General features: G+C 32.7%; 1 protein-coding gene across 2 annotated transcripts in view; it reads right to left on the bottom strand.

Moving 5' to 3' along the window:
• The window catches only part of LOC149267861 (uncharacterized), a 77,910-nt gene that overhangs the window by 16,613 nt on the left and 43,668 nt on the right, over window positions 1-17,629 (bottom strand). For both annotated transcript variants that reach the window (XM_089473763.1, XM_089473762.1), the window contains exon 2: window positions 14,275-14,348. The gene's annotated coding sequence lies outside the window, so the exon portion shown is untranslated. The remainder of the gene's footprint in view (window positions 1-14,274; window positions 14,349-17,629) is intronic.

Below are 17,629 nucleotides of genomic sequence, written 5' to 3' on the forward strand. Positions count from 1 at the left end.
GGAGCCAGCACCAACCGTAGCAGCACAGCGGGACTGGCACCAGCCATACTATATATATGAGGCTTATAAGCCTGACGGGACAACGCTGCAGGCTGCAATGAGCTGGGGGTGGTCACCCGAGACAGAGAGGGAAAGAGGGTGCGAGAGACAGTGAGAACGGAGAGCAGAGAGGGAGAGGGTGAGAGAGAGAGAGGGAGAGGGACGTAGCTGCTTTGGCGTTTCATTAATCATATGACAAACGATTTTCTTTGTTCGCCTGGCAAAAGCTTTATGAAATTTATGCGATTTTAAGCAACGGTCTGCAGCCGAAAGTCTCTCTCCCTCTATCTCTCTCTTTCTCTCACTGGCTCTCGATCGTTCTCTGTCTGTCGCCTGCTTGGAGGCTGCCAAAAATGCGAAATTTGCTCAGATTTCAGTTGCAACGCGCGACTGCATTAAGCTCGTTTTTTATAAGCAGCATCATCAACAACAACAACAACAACAACAAGGAACAAATGGTCCGCAATTTGAGAACTGTCCACTGATTCATGAAAGTCGAATTTTTAAGCAAAAAATCAAGGAATAAATTAACAGTCCAATGCGTAAAAGCAATTAAAAGCCTTTGGCATCAAGAAAAACCCAGAAAGAAACGAAGAAGAAGAGTGTTGGCAAAACTGTTGAAAGAGCTGCCAGCTCGTGGAAAATGTCCAAATTGGTAAGAATAGGAAAAATATTTAACACAATATCAATTTATTTCTATATGAACTAATCACTAATTCATTACAGCTTCTTTATGTCCATATTAAAGGCTCAAGAGAACAACCTTCTTTTTTTTTTTATATTTAGTGTTATTCACAAAGTCTAAAATATAAAAATATACTGTCTAAAAGTAGAATATAATAGTACAGTAAAAACATAACAATATAATATATAAAAGTTTTACATACAAATTATTAGTTCTTGGTTCTATGTCAGCTAAAGGATAGAGTCTTCCTTATGAATTCATCTTAAACTAATAACAACAAAAAAACAACCAACAATAGGCTGAGAAACCTTTCCAAACCCGCATTCATGTCGTTTAAAGGCTAATAAAATATAACATCGAATTTATTTGTCGTTAGTTATTCGAATCCTTATAGAGGCTAAGACTGGGCTTCAGCTCAAACTATCCAATGCGATGAATCAGACTCAGCACTTGTTTAGTGAATATTAAAAATTAAAAAATTAAAACAAATATATATTATTTGATTTAAGATATATTTAAACATTTATAAATAATTTTTGAGCAGTAATAAGTAAATATTACAAAAATATAGTTTATCTCCAATAAATCACTCGAGTCTTGTTAATATATATTGACATTAATATCAAATTAATAATTAATTAGAATAATTCATAATTAACTAATAAATTTTATAATATCAAATTAATATATGAAACAATCTTAATGACCAGCAGACTTGTTTATTGCAGATGAAAAAAAAAAGAAACTTACAAAAAATTTATTTTATATAAGATTTATTTTTAAACTTAAATATTAATACAACTCCTATCAAACAAAAATAAATACAAAATAAATTATCTCTGATAAAGCACTAAAATAGTTCATAGATCTTAATATCAAATGAATATATTAATCAATCTTTAGATAGTTTATGGATTAATTAATTTCATATTAAATTAATATAATATTCAATCTGTGTGAATCATTCAAAGCCAGTTCATGATTTTAAATATTAATACTAAATTAATTATACTATTATATTATTTTTAGCCATAAGAAGTTGACCTAGACTTAAACAATTTAGTAAATTGAATATTTAAGTTATTAATTCTTAGTCTTGAAGCCCATCCATCCAAGTTTTGACAATCTGCTAGCTCGTAAGCTGGTAAAACACCTGCCTATGGCAGTGCATTTGCTTTTTACTTTTTTTTCAATATCAAATTGCTGAAACCATTGGACACGAATAAGAAGGATCTTAAGTTATGCTCGAAGGCAAGTTGCTGCTGCAGCAGCTTGTGCCACACGATGTTGCGATGTTGCGATCTTGCAGGCTGCATTTTGGTAGCATGCATAGCATAGCATAGCATCGTATGGCGTGGCGTGGCATGGAGTGGACTGGCCAGGCATGGCATGGCATGGCATGGCATTTATGATTAGTTGTGCTTTTGTCAGCTGCTTGGGCCAACTTATTGCAAATTTTGCATGCAAGAATAATAATTGCATAAATATATATATATATATATATATACATATATATATTGTATATATATATATATATATGAGAAGAGCAACAGCAAAAACTGCTCAAGTCGAGCCATTCCATCAGCCAAAACCGAAACCAAAACTAAATCCAAATGCTTTGGCCAATGGCTTGTGAGCATTATAACATACCATATATATTTATAAAAAAAAAAAAAGCATATATATATATTATATCATGGGAGTAGACAGACAAACTCACTGCACTTGGAATGCTACACATAATTTTGCATAGTTTTATTGAAGAGGAATGCAGCGCCTGGCTGAGGGCCAAGTGGAGTGCTCGACATTTATATGCGCATCACTTAGGCTCCACTCTCCACACAATTCTTCAGTTTTCTATCCGCAAATTCCAAATTCTAAAAGAGAAACGAAAAACAGCAACAACAAAACAGCTGAGCGGAATTCATAAAAGCCAAACACTGTCGACCAGAGCTTGTGAGAAAAATGAAAAAAATATGAAGTAGCAGCAGCAGAAGCAACTGTAGCCCTAACTAATTCAACTAACCCTATATATGTTTATATTTATGTACTCACATCCGAAATCCTTTGCATACCCTGTAACTTAGCAATAGATACTAAAAGACGTTACCCCTAAAAATATATTTATTTATTTATTTTATTTATTTGTTATTTAATTTTTACAGAGAATTAGTTATAAATAACAATATAGTTTCCAGCCAGAGCAACAAAGGGCTTTTGAGAGATATATATTTTATAGTTAACATCAATTAATATACATATAAATAATAAATAACTTATATTCATATAAATAATAATATTATTAATAATAATTATTGTAATAATGTCTTGGGTCGTTAACTAAAAAATTTATTTATTTTATTATTTTAGATTATTCAATTAACTGTCGAGCTATATATAATCTATGCAATATTACATAATATGGAGTTTTCGAGATTCTAGGTTTTAGGTTTTCTGTTAAGGATTTCCCTTAATTATTTACCAATGTTTCTATTCCAAATAATCTTCAAATCGATTTCATACATATATATACTCTCTGCTGTATACATACTTCTATCGCATACACTATAATGTCTACACTGATTACCAATAGTTAGGGTATCCCTTTGGCATGTATCGTGCACAACAAGTTCATTCAATCTAATTCATTCTGACAGGCTGAGTGAATTAGTTGAAATACTACTGACTAACTAACTAACTAACTGACTATAGATATGAGGAGAAGAAGAAGCATAGGCAGAAGCAGTAAAGAAAGAGAGAGAGAGCGAGGGAGAGAAACCCTCCATAGATATAGCTATGACATAAGAAAATGCCTATTAAATGCAACATTTTCATGGCGTAATTGCAAAGAAGCAGCCAGCAGCAACAACAACAACAACAACAATAACAAGAACAGCAACAAGAACAACAACTGCGAGCGAAATTCAGCTGAGCGCAAAAACAAAAGCGGAAGCTTTGGCAATGATCATGCAAACTGCTCATTCATAGGATAATTATTCCATGAGTTCATCATGAATACTACACACACACACACCAACACACACAGCAGCAATTATTGCTGTTGTTGTTGTTGTTGTTGTGGCACCTTCTGATGCATTCATTGCGCTATTCTCTACACCAAAGCCAATGTCGTGGGAGTCGCACCACAGCTAGCCCCCCGCCTCACCCGTCTTGGACCACACCTTTGCAGCCAATGCCCCCTCGCCACTCTGGCCACCCCCCCTGGTCTGCACTCGGAGCACCCCTTTAAGTGAATTGCATTGCATTTTTAATGTTTTCATCGCGTAAACTGCATAAATAATTAATATGAAGCAAATGCCGTGAATATAGAGATACAGATATACACTAGCTACATATCTATATATAAATTCATAGATGTATGTATTTAAATATATAAATATGTATATTTGATGGGTATACATATGTATGTTTATTTGTCTAGGAAATCTAGAAAACGAAATCTGTCTGTCATACGATACAGTTATGTGTCACTAAATATTCCATATACTCTATCTAGATGAGATCCATGCTTTACATACAATCAGAATATAGACAAAATTTGCGTAAATTGAGCAGAAAAGATTGTCAAAATAATTAAAAGTGAATTGATTCGAGAATGAGTGAAAGAGATAGCTCAAGAAAGTTATAGTGGGAGAAAGTGAGAAAGACAGAGAGCTATCATGAGAAAAGGAGAGAAACACAGAGAGACACATTATGACACCACCAGAGAGATCTGCTGAGAGAGAAGCACGGAGACAGCAAGCGACACAGAAAATTAGGCAAACATGGAGAGAGAGAGAAGAAAGAAGGAAAACAGACAGAGAGAGAGAGAAAGAGAGAGTGGGAGAGAAGAAAGAGAGGGAGGGAAAGAAGAAAGATAGATTAAGAGTGGGAAGGAAGGAGAGAAATTGCAAAAGAGAGAGAGAGAGAGGGAGAGGGAGAGAGAGAGAAAGATGAAGACATACAAATTGAGAGAGACAGGGACTGTTAAGAACATAGACAACGACAGAGAGATATATAGCAAGACATAAAGAAGCACACAAAGAGAACGACACTGATATAGAGACTAAGACAAGGAGAGAGACTGAGATAAGGCTAAATAAATATGTTCATTCTCTCCATACTTTGATAAATTTATCTACATAAAGATACGTACATTGATCCATTAATAATATAATAATATAATATACAAATATAAATAATATTCGACTTCAACTCATTGATTTATTCTCAACCTATATAAGGTTAATTCTCTGACAAAGAAAAAAAATTTGACTTCCCCAATGGAAGTTTCAAGAACATTTTGAGTCGCGTCGAAAAAAGCAATGCACAAAGCTCAGCACATGGTAGCGATAAATATTCTTTATAGAGAGAAAGAGTATTTATACATATGTATATCTAGTAAAAGTATAGCTAAGCCTATACATATGTATATCTGGTGTAATGAGCAGTCGATGCAGTCAATAAGCATTTCATGACACCGATTTTCAATTAGAGAATTGAACAGCGAATTGCATTGTTTTGGAATTTGATGGCCCTGCCCTGGGTTACTACTTGACTCACTCACAAGCAGACACAGACAAAGAGATAGAGAGAGAGAGTGAGAGGGACAGATAGAGAAAGTATGTGAGAGTGAGAGAGGTAGTAGGAGAGACATTGCGACGCCTACACCGCACACATGCTCAACCAGTTTCTGTGTATATCCCAAAGTAAATAAAGCCAAAAATAAAATTCTTTGACAATGACAATGACTGAGTGGTCCACATACTCAACTTCCAATATTTTATACATCTACACAGATATACATATATGTGCGTGTATATATTTGCGCAGTGAATTATGGGCGACTAACTTGCATATATATGTATATACGCATATGCACATATATAGTATATATGAAGGGTATTTATAAATCTTCTGTTCTGTTTTTTTTTTTTTTTTCTCTTTTTTTTTTTTTTTTTTTTTTTTTTTTTGGTACGTGTTTGCGTCTTCCTTTCGCTGAAAACGGTAAAAAAGTAAATTTGATTCAATAGCAACAACAAAAGCATTCGTTTGTTTAATGTTATTGTTGTTGTTGTTATTGCTGTTTACTCGCTTTTTATGGCTTGCTTGTTTTTTTTTTTTTTTAATTTTATTTTTGCTTTTTTGCTTTTGCTGCTGCTTTAGCTGGCTTCTGTTGCTGTACAAAATTCTGCGAATTTTTATTGACAAATTTCATTAGAACTTGTACTTGATGTGCTGCCGCCCAGCTAACAATAGCAAAGCCGGCCAACAGGGGCGTGGCGAGGGGCAAGCCATAGCACCTGGTGTCTGTTAACTGTTATGAACTGAGCTGAACCGCAAAAACAAAAACAAACTAAAAACAACACGAAAAAAAACAGCCGAAAATGCGGCAATCAGCTGTGGCACAAACAAATGACTTAGGCAACGAACTTGAATTCTTTGCCAACTACAGTGGGCGCGTGTGTGTGTAGATATGTATGTGTGAGTGTGAGTGTTTTAAGTATTATGTACGTTTATATATAATATGTTAGATATATCACTATATATAATATTCTTTATATATCAGTTTTACAGGTATGAAAAAGGGGGATAAGAGAGATAGAGAATCAACTTTAGTTCATTGAAATATTTCATTTATTAAGTAAAGAAAACCCCTCGTAACATAATGTACTCTCAAGACTGTTAGATGAGCTTAGTTTATACCCTATAAATGCAGAACAAAAAGCGAGTCTACTTGAACGATTTCTTGAGTTTAACCACAGATCTTGCTTGAATTTACCCAGCCAATGTCTAATTGCCATCTCGTTATGCAAATCCATTGCATGACTGATTTAGCCCAACATAACGACAAACTGAGCTCTTAATTAACCTGCATACCACACGATAATGTGGAGAAGAAACAGAAACGGCAACAACAGCAGCCCCAACAGAAGTTCATTAATCTAAATTGTAAACAAATTGCCGAGTTTGTCATCAGCAAACTGAAACTCATTAACTATGGACAGCGAATGATCAAACACTCATCTATCAAGCGGCCAGCGCCAGCGCTTCAATATCCAGTTAAATTGTGTGTGGGCGTGGGCGTCGGCGTGGGCGGTGGAGGCAAGGGCTAGGTCTATCACGAATTGAGCAGCTGAAAATTTTCAGTTCAATTATCAAGGCGTACACCTCACATCAAAGTCAAGTGAATTGCTAATTTGTGGACTCTATGCGTTTGCGCCTCTGACTCTGCCTCCACTTGCCCACTTGCCCACTTGCCCACTTGCCCACTTGCTCCCTGTCCCACTCTCAGGCAGCTTTGGCTCAGTGTGCAGAGCAGCATGACAAGAAGAAATAAAACCTAAACAGGAGGCTAAAGCAACACAAAAATCATATTCACTGCCAGCTACCCTGCACTTATGGCAGTACAATGCATTATATCCAACTGCCCTAACTTTTGGCTGAGAGTTTATTTTTTATCTCTTAAGATTATGAATAAACTTTAGCTAAACTCTGAATGAGTTTAGATTTATGAGATAATATGTAGATGGCATTAAATTGAGTCTATAAATAAAATTAAAATATTTGAAGACATTTGCCAGCATTGCCAGATAGATAGAAAAATATATAGCTAGAAAAAATATATATATACATATTTATAAAAATCAATTCTGCTCTAATCCTCTTCAGATATGATACTGCTCAACTTAATAAACTTAGTCCAAATTTCTAAATTACACTCCTATATAATACCCTAACTAATTCACGCATTACCAATAGCTACAGGGTATAAAGAAACAGCATTTTTTTGCTACGTATTTAAATGGTAATAGATTTGAGTGTAGTATTGTGCTGTGTGTGTGTGTATTTGCTGTGCGGCCGCCTATTGTGCGAGATTTGCAAGAACAACAACCACAACAACAGCAACAACAATCAGAACAATAAGAGCAACAACATTGTTGCTGTAAAAGTGTTAAAGTTCGTGTGAATGTTGATGCTGGCTGTTGTGGCAGGGTGTCGGGGTGCTGAACATCATTATCATGCCAGACTAAACAGCAATACACCAACACATACACACACACACACACATAGACACAAACCAACAGCAGCAACAACAACAACGAAAAATGTTGGCCATTGTTTTGCTTTTGTTATTACAATGAAAGCTCTTTGTATAACAATTGCAATCAAATAGGCAACAAGTGTTTTAGCTTTTGGCAGACACACACACACACACACACACACTTACACACACACCCAATACAAACAAACCCAGCAACAAAAAGCAGCCGCAGCTACAACAACAATGACGCCAACAACTTGTCCATTTTTGGCCACAAATGCCCCATTAAAAGTTACATTGTAATTCCCAATGCTCTCGCTGTGGGTCTTTCATTCGACTCAGGCATTTACGAACTGCCCTCGCCCGCCCCTTACCCCGCCTTCTCTTGACCAGGTGAGCAGTGCAATGCAGTGAAGCGAACTTGATGCAGACTTTGTATATATATATATATATATATATATATATTTGATTATAAAATAAATACAATATAATGTAATGAATTGAATACAATTTATTTGTTGGAGATATTCATATGAAAATCATATTGCAAAAATATAATGTAAATAATAATATTAAATAAAGTTCAAATTTAAGATGGATTTGATGAAAATTTATAAGTTCGATTCTTATGCATTGGTTATATTCAAAGCTTATCGATATCCATAGCTTCAATGATGAAATGAAAGGCTTAAATACTTCAGAGTTTGATTTTTATACATTTTTACCTATTTTTATTTAAAAAATATATTTTTAAAATACGTTAAATATTTTTATTTAATTTTTAATGTATTTTAGTTTTAAATTTTTATACATTTTTACCTATTTTTATAATTCTTAAAATACGTTAAATATTTTTATTTAATTTTTAATGTATTTTAGTTTTAAATTTTTATACATTTTTACCTATTTTTATAATTCTTAAAATACGTTAAATATTTTTATTTAATTTTTAATGTACTTTAGTTTAAAGCTATAGATTATCGTATAATATAATATAATGTAATATATAAAATACTTGTTAAGAAATTCATAAAGTATTTTTTATAAAATTTTTTACAAACTTTATATATTTGTCGACTTGTACTTCAAGTTTAACTAGAAGAAAGATTTAAATTTATAAGTACTCGTACTACAGTGCATTTTTTGACAATTAAAAAATAATAATTTATTAATACCAATAATAAAAGTTCTTAATAATTTAAACATTTTTAATAATTAAACAAAATTTTAATTAAATTGTTTTACATACCATTTTTCTTCTAGAAGAAAGATTTAAATTTATAAGTACTCGTACTACAGTGCATTTTTTGACAATTAAAAAATAATAATTTATTAATACCAATAATAAAAGCTCTTAATAATTTAAAAATTTTTAATATTTAAACAAAATTTTAATTAAATTGTTTTACATACCATTTTTCTTTAATGCTTCAGTATTCAGATAAAAAACATCCTACAATGTTCCAATATAAAATATATATATATATAATATATGTATAAAATATGTATTATATGTATATATTATATTTCTACATAAAACTGTTTTTAAAAATATGTCAAAAATATTTTTATTACTTATATGAAGTATAATAGGCAATATAATAATAATGAAATATAATATAAACTCTAAACTGCTTTGAAAGTCCCATATATGAAACCCAAAAGAAATTACAAGTCGCAAGAGATTTGTTAATCAAGTAGAATTTGTTCTGCTTATCGTATTTAAAAGTTTTTAATTATGATCATAGTAGTCTGAGACAAAACCTATTCTAACGAAGTATTTAAATTATATAAATTGTGTAATTTCTAAATTGTGTAATTTATTTATGAATGTATATCGTTTGCATTTGCCAAAGTGTTCTGTGAAATTAACTTTCTAAGGCCTCAACTAGGAAACATATTACATTTGAGTAAATTTTTCCATGTATTTCAAGAGGTTTCAAGATTTATATATATTGAATGTAAGTAGACAAGAATCTTCTTTAAAGCTCAACTTTTATAAAAAAAAAAAAAAAAAATATTGTATTCATAAGTGATTAAATCTCATTTCTTGCATTAAGCTCCCATCTATTCCATTCTCGTATTTTTTAATTGAATTAAAATCTACAAAATGATATATTTTTTATATACAAATATTAAATATTATAATACCATCTATCGATCTATAAACATATGTAACTACTTCACTTAAAGATTATTCTGTTTATAAATTTCTTATATTTTATTATTAAGATGAATATTATATATATTATATGTGTATATAATTTCATTAAACAATTTATAATAGTTTTTCTTTATATATTGAACTAATGATCTTATCCCCTATCTCATCAAAATATACCCTAAACTATATATTTTCTAAGAGCATTTGTCGCTTCGCCTATGCCTTGTATTTAAATTTGCATCTATCGCTGGCTTCTTATTCTTCGTCTTCTGCTTCGTCTCCTCCTTGGACTTGTTCTATTTGAGAGTCTTGGCATACCGTGTTAACATTGTTAGCCTGAAGTAGCTGCCAGATTGGGCCATTGTTGTTTTTGGTTCTTAAATCGTTTCGGTTGCCTTTTGCATTTCGTTTACGCTTTATGGCTTTCTGTCAGGCCTTTTGTTCGCCCGTTTGGCCTTTTTCTGCTGCAATTCAAGTGCCGCCCCTCCCCTCCCCAGCCGTTTGCCACCTCCTGCGGCTTCGGCTGCTGCACTTTTTGCTTTCAGCGCCTTCACGCTGCCCAAATGCGCAGCGTTAAATCAATGAGGAAGTAATTAAATCTAATTCAATTTGATTTTGATTTGATCTCTGTTTAGATTATGGCCAAGTGTCTAGGGTTAACGGCTTCAAAGGTGCTTAGAAGGCACTGGGCTAAAATTGTGATTTTTTGTTTGTTTTTTTTTTTTTTTTTCAAGTTCTTTTCTTATTTTGTTTTTGTTTTTTGTTGTTGTTTTGATTTATAAATCAAGTGTAAGTGACATTGAAATTTATTATATTTATTATTGTCTTCTAGAGGTTCTCGTTGTGTTTTAGTAGTTATTGTCTTGCCGCCTCGTCTTGTCTTGCTCTGTTGCGTGAGAGTTTCGCATGTTCCGCGGCAGTTTAAGCAACTCGAAAAGGCGTAGTATATGTAGGTATATATACCTATATATATATTTATATTTATATTTTTAGTTTTAATTTATATATCAATTTCTGCTTTAAAATAAAATAAGTTTGTAAATAAAATTTTAAAAAATATTATATTACATCTTGCCTAAAAGACTTGAATCCATAGATCTATCGTATATGTATATTATATAAAAGGCTTGAGTCCATAGATCTATCGTATATGTATATTATATGACAATATAATAAATAATCAAAACACCATCTTTATCTTCCTAGCAAATAAAAACATTTTTTTTTTTATTATTATTAAAGTTTTTTGCTCATAATTTTTGTTGTTGAAGCTTATAAGAATCTTAAGAAATAATTGAGTTCTTCATACCGAAAGTTCACTATCGATGGAGCTCTGCATCCACTGACAAGCATAACCACCCTGTGTGAATAGCCTGTGCAGCCATCTAACTCTTACTCTGCAACACTTGGGAACACCATAAGCTCTCTCTCCCATTCTCTCACTCTGTCCCTCTCTCTCTCACTCGGAGTGAAAATACACGCTACAACTGATTAGCATTATATCTAGATGCAAATTCCCTTGATCATAACTCCAGTACAACTCTGTACTAACACTCCGCCTGACACTAGATGGCAAACCTGAATTGAGATATTTAGATATATAGAGTTTACTCCCTATACAACGAATACAGATATTCTTCTGATCTTCTCTATATATGCTGATTCCCCGAATATCTCCAATACTCATACTTTTTTCCACTTTAATCATAACTTCCTACAGGGTATCCTAGAGTCCCAACCAAAGCCAAAGTTCCACTCAACTAATTGTTTGGTGTGTCATTCCACATATAAGTCGCGCATCATATTAGCTTTAGCATAGCTCTAGGCAAAGCCAATTCAATGCTGAGCTCTTCGCCCGCACCTGTTTGAGTCCCGTGTTCGAATTCATTGCGTGTTAAAATCAAATTAATTTGCATTTTTGCCGCTTCCGCTAGATATAGCTGCCATAAGACTTATTGGGGTGTACTAAAGGAAGAGCCAGACAGAAAGACATGGAGAGAGAGACGGACATTGAAAGAGTCAGATATGTGAGAGATTCATAAAAGCTGCGCCAATTAGAACAAAAATATCGTTTGATTGATGTTGTCTAACGTGGAACATGATTTTCAATTTTGCCAAAGCGACTTACGACTTAGAGCGGTTAGGGTATGGGATATGAACGACACCAGCTGGCGAGTCACGCACAAACGGCACTTTTTATGGGCTATACGAAAAGAGGGTGGCGGGAGGTAGGTAGGGAGCTGACCAGAGCGGAGCATAGCATTTGCTGCCAGAGAGACATTCACAAAAGCCGCACACACAAAATCGGACGATGCGTGGCATTAGCTCGTCTTAATGATTGTGCGTGCGTGTGTATAGCGCTCTGCTGTGGGGTAGTTGGAGCAGCTTAAAAGTTAATGAACACACGATGCTTTTTGTTAGCTTCAACGGCAACGGCAACAAAAGGCAAGAAAAAGAAAAGAAAAAAAAAAATACGGCCTTGGCCTTGAGGTCGGTTATTGGCTGTACCGCAACTAACATTAAGCTAAATCATATTTCTTGATGTAGGCAAAATAGAATAAAACAGAATAGCCAATAGAAGTTATAGTACGCCGGACAAGGCAGATAATTTAAGAACTAACTGATAACTTCGATTAATTAATTCAAGTCAAAAACTGATCTCAACAAAAAAAAAAAAAAAAACACACACACACACACGCATAGAACACTCATTTCTATTTCGATCGTATATCGATTTTAGGCGGATGTACCTGCCCAGTAGCGAGAGAGAAAGAGAGAGGGGAAGAGCGAAAGCGAGAACGATAGAGTGAGAGAGAGATACATTCATATATATTCAATGTCCGGCCAGGAAATTCACACGTGAATTGTTTAATTAATGCGCTGACATCAAGTAAGAAAAACAACAACAACAAATTCGTATACAGTAGCATAGAGTCAGTCAGTCACTCAGCGAATGGCTCGAGTTGGGGGATTTTAGAATAAATGCGCTTAACGGATGTTCATTGTACAAATATATCAGCAAATTTATGTTTGTTTACCAGATACCCCGCATAGTGGGTAACAGGTGTACATGACCGAACGAAAGGGAGCATCTAAAGCTACAGCAGTCTGCTGTCTTATAGTACTTAAAAAACTTCCTCAACTAACTCATTGAACTCGGAATCTGTAAGACATAGACTAGCCAAATTTGGTATTAATACACTTTTAGTATACTAAATCATCATATATACGAGACTTTACCAATTGGCTTTTATTTTTTAACATATCATAATATTGCTCCATTAACCCAATGAACTCGGAATCTGCAATAGGTACAGCAGCTATATTTACCTATATAGACTAGATAAATCACTTATCTCAAAGAACAGCAGATCTAAAACTCTCAGGCTTGGTATAGAGATTCCGGCATCTTCTTTATAATACAGCTCACTAAACTTGACTTCAGTAAAATAAGCTACATTGAAAATTTGTTTCATCGTTTCTCTCCTTCTCTATAGCTTAATCTCTCTCATACTTCTAGCACAACTCATACACTTTACAGGGTATCGGCTACACATTCTGAATGCGCTTTGTATTGCCATCTGCAATTTCTAGCAAAATCATTTGCGCAAATTACAAACCGAATTGGCTTTTAACTGTAGTATTCGATTTAAGCTGATTTTCCAGATTTTTTTCGGCAATCGGCAATTGGAGTTCTCAATTATTGCGAATTGCCAATCGGAACGGTAACAAAGACCTAAGTCTCTGGCAATTGATCCGACTAGCATAACGGTCTATGTGTACGTCGCTTCATCTTCATCTTTGGCTTCTTTGCCTTTCGTGAAGCTGCAATTAAAACAACGCAAAAATCCCCCCATACAAAATGTGGCTTTAGCATCGCAGCTTTCAATTGCCTGACAAACTCTTTAAGAGGGCAATGTACAATGGCTATAAAGCGTGCGACCATTTACAGTTTGAAAGATGATGTAAACTTTATTGACACTTGTGTCAGATGTGATTGTGCGATTGGGTGAATGTCTGTTTAGTGCTTGTAAACAATGTTGGCTGAATGCCAAGCCATTAAGCTATTTCACTTCTAATGCTGCCAAAAGATGCTCAACATGTTCATTAAAGATTACATAAGAGGAATATCATATTTATATATATTTTATATCTTATCTATAAATATGATAAATAATTGGAGAATTTAATGAAACAAAAACAAATTTTATAAAATTAAAATAAATGCATTAATAACAAAACAAGGTTGAGAATCATGCTCGTTAATTTTTATAAAAATATTATATATTTTTTTAGTTTATTTATATATATGTACATACATATTAAATGAAAAATATTTACCTATATTTAAATTTCCATATTCACAAGTCTCAAGTTGATCATCATAAACCAGCTGCGTAGCTTCCTTAATCTAGCTGAAAATAAACATACATATTAAAATAATTAAAACAAGCTTATTAAAGCGCGCAAGAAATTAAATACCAAACGGCAAAAATAATTGTGAATTATAATTATATTTAAATAGAATTAAATATAAGACAACAAAGGAGAAAGAAGGTGTGAGCGAGACAGCAGGAGGATAAGGAAATCAACGGCAACAATTGCCAACTCGTTTCATAATTATTGCAATCAAAATCTTGCGACCACCATAAAACGTCGCTCATTTGTATGCAATTTATGAAATTGAAATGCAATTGCAAATTAAATGACATTCGATGATAAACAAAAAATATACATAAAAATACACGCAATTTAAATAAACGAGGCATACCCTGTAAAAATTTAAAAATAACATAAGGATAAAATTTTAATAATAATAAAAATAAAACAAAAATTAAATTACATTAATATAACATTTTAAAAAAATTAAAATAAATAAAAAATAAAATCAAAAATAAAAAAATGTTTAAAAAATTAAAATAAAATTAAAATTAATATTAAATTAAAATTAAATAAAATTAAATAATATATGTATATATGTACATATATAAGTACGCGAAGTTATGTAACTGAAGGAGTTGTCGTATGCATAAAGAGCATATATTATATATATTCTTGATCAGGATCAAGAGCCGCATTGTATCTAGACTGCGCGTCTGTTCGACTCTGTGTCTCTAGCTATTGAAGCACATAACATACGTTATATGAGTTAAATTTACTCAAACTAAAAATTGGAATTTATTTAAATTAAGGATGGATAATAAACATCTAGTTCACTCTTCTTACCATTTCGCATAAATTTTATTACATTTTCTTAACATTTGATATCTTTATTAATTTTTTTTTGTTTCAAAAGTTTCTTTAAAAATTCTAAGTATAAACTTAAAAAAAAATAAATAAAAATAAAAAAAATCATAATCCATTGAGTAACACTTATAATTTAATATTAAAAAAAATTCGTTTCTAATATGATTTATGATATAATAGAGCTATATGTGTAAACAGACATATTTAGAGATATATTTCTTCGGCTTTATGCAACCAAGAAACGAACTAAATGATTTTCTTCTTTTTCGTGAACAGGTTAAATCATTAGTCATATTTAACTTTCAACTTGTTTCGTGTGATTCGGAAATCGCAGTTTATTTTTTGGTTTTTATGAATTTCGCCAGCAAAATAAACGCGTTTCCATTTCATAAGATGCGCTACAACAACAACAACAACAGCAGCAGCAGCAGCATCAGCATTCAAACGACTCATTCACTTAGTCAGATGCGAGCTTGAATTTGTGAAGTTGGCGAGTCCAAGTCGATTCTGGTAGTTTAAGTTCGGCCTAACCAGCCAGTCAGTAAGTCAGTCAATGAACTGCAAAAATCTGCAGGCCAATTGAAGCCAGACAGCAACCTGCCTGGCCGACTCTGCTAATGCGCTACAAGTGAGCCCAGTTGGCTGGGGCTTGAGAAATGAATAATGATTGTATCGTATAGGATATCGTTTAATGGCTTGAAATGTGTGCGATCATCGCCCAAGCAAGCGGGAGCATCTATAGGAAAGAGCCGACTGCACAATACTAGCTAGAACTTAGAAGAGAGCAGGACTTATATAAAATATTTTTGATCAGTAGATCATAAAAGAGCTTTTTCCGTTTTCTCCTGTTCTCAATTTAATATATATTATATATATGTATTATATATATTATTTTCAATTTTTAGGTTTCTCTATTTAGTAAAGTAAATTTTTTTTAATTCTGATCAGATGTCATAGATCTTTAGAGATCAAATCATATTTTTCTATCATGTATAAAATAGAGTATGTATAATGTAGAGTACTTATGTGTAAAGTATACATATATACTAAAAACCTTAGGACCTCTAACTTTAACAGGAACAAAACTGTTTGCTTTCATACAGTCAGATAGCTCATGCAACCAATCCACGCTCTTCACATTCCATTTATCAAATTTTATTATTCATCATAAAAACAGTGTATTGCATAGTCGTTGCAGCTGGCCAATAACGAAATCGCTCAGCTAAAGCAAAAAATAAAATAAAAATCACCAAAAAAAACAATTTGTGAATGAATGCAGACATAAAATAACAATAATTTAAGCTAAGAGTCAGCAACAACAGCAAGCGAATTATTTGGGCACAGAAAATTACTCGTATATATATCCATGTAGCTGCCAAGTCTAATAACAGTTGTTATACATTCTTAATTTGCGGGAGACCCCTAAAAATAGTTAGTGCCCAAAGAAGCCCAAAACAAAAACAATAACAAAAAAAAAATAAAAACAAAAAATTAAACCTACCAAAAACGCCTAAAAATAGCTAAAGAAATTGAGCTTTAAATTTTTTACTCTCACGAATATTAGCCATATTATTATTGCATATTATATTATTATTATATTTATTTACATTAGCTAGAACTGAGTTTAATGAAAGATGAACAAATGTTTGGCTTGTAAGCCAATTTTCGGCTAAGTTGGAGTATATTTTTATCTGAAAAATACTTCATCCGTTATCTATAAAATACCATATATTCATGTGAGAGAGAGAGAGAGAGAGAGAGAGAGAGAGAGAGTGAGAATCATTTGTAGCCAGAGGTTGTTAAGCATTCAGGTCTTAAATTACAGCTCTATATCTATATTCAGGAATCGAACCTGGCTTATCCGAAGACTAGTCCAGACCTGCCGCATCTAAATTTGTAATCTCAGAACTCTATCTCATCTAGTTTTAAGATATTCTAAACAAATTATGCAACTAAATATTTATTAACTCGAGCTACTGTAAGGGCTCTCATTTTCATTCCGTTCATCTCTTCCTCCCACTCATCTGCTGCCTTCCCCTCCTTCTTTTTCTTTCATTTTTAAGTTTTCCGTGACAATCTGTTAATTTCGAACCCTAAGCTCTGTTCCTCTTAGTTAACAATTCAAAATATATTTTATTTATTTTTATTCAAAATCTATTTTTGCACTAATATTACTGAAAGTCAAATAATAGAGACACAAAACATGTATTATCTCTTGTGAATTAGAATATCTATAGCAATACTATATATTGACGACTTTATAATAGAAAGAACAAAGAGATTTCGGTATATATCACATACAATAGACAAACTACACCAAATGCTTAGCTTTACAGTTAAAATTAACTTTCAGCATATATTTCGCATTTACGCATAACTATAACTACACAAATACGCATATTTATGCTATAAATAGCTTGTAAGAGAGTGAGAGAAATAGCGATAGAGA

Source organism: Drosophila arizonae, chromosome X (genome assembly GCF_054131065.1).
Source record: "Drosophila arizonae isolate 15081-1271.41 chromosome X, UAZ_ARI_1.0, whole genome shotgun sequence".
NCBI lineage: Eukaryota > Metazoa > Arthropoda > Insecta > Diptera > Drosophilidae > Drosophila > Drosophila arizonae.